The sequence below is a fragment of the Myotis davidii genome, unplaced genomic scaffold, assembly GCF_000327345.1.
Source record: "Myotis davidii unplaced genomic scaffold, ASM32734v1 scaffold30, whole genome shotgun sequence".
NCBI classification, from domain to species: Eukaryota; Metazoa; Chordata; class Mammalia; order Chiroptera; family Vespertilionidae; genus Myotis; species Myotis davidii.
The window spans coordinates 123351-123736 of NW_006282874.1; the positions used below are offsets into that span (position 1 = coordinate 123351).

The 386-nt window shown below is 60.9% G+C and overlaps 1 protein-coding gene across 9 annotated transcripts in view; it reads left to right on the forward strand.

Moving 5' to 3' along the window:
• The window catches only part of PTK2 (protein tyrosine kinase 2), a 100459-nt gene that overhangs the window by 97291 nt on the left and 2782 nt on the right, over nucleotides 1–386 (forward strand). The window lies entirely within an intron of this gene.

The window sequence follows — 386 nt, forward strand, 5'->3', positions numbered from 1 at the left end:
GTGTCTGCTGGTTCTCCTGCCAGGAAAGCTCCCCACTAGGCGGCCCGAGGTGCCGGCTGCGCCATGGAGTCGCTGCTGCAGAACTCAGGCCACGTGGGCGCTGCTGGTCCAATGCAGAGCGCTCGGCCCCTAGCAGCCCCCTGAACGCCCGCGGGCACCGTGCGCACGCTTCCCTGGGTGAATGATTCCGGGGCATCGAATCGCTTCTCTGGGAGAATCGGGCTTCTTAGTGTCGGGTGTGATTCCACCTCATTTCCTTTAACTGAGCTCAGAGTCAGAAGGGGAGGACCTCGTGGATGTGTCACTCGGAGTCACTCAGTGTCACCCCAGAGTGCACTTGACCCCATGGAACAAGAGAGTCCGTCTCCAGTCTGCTTTGATCTCTC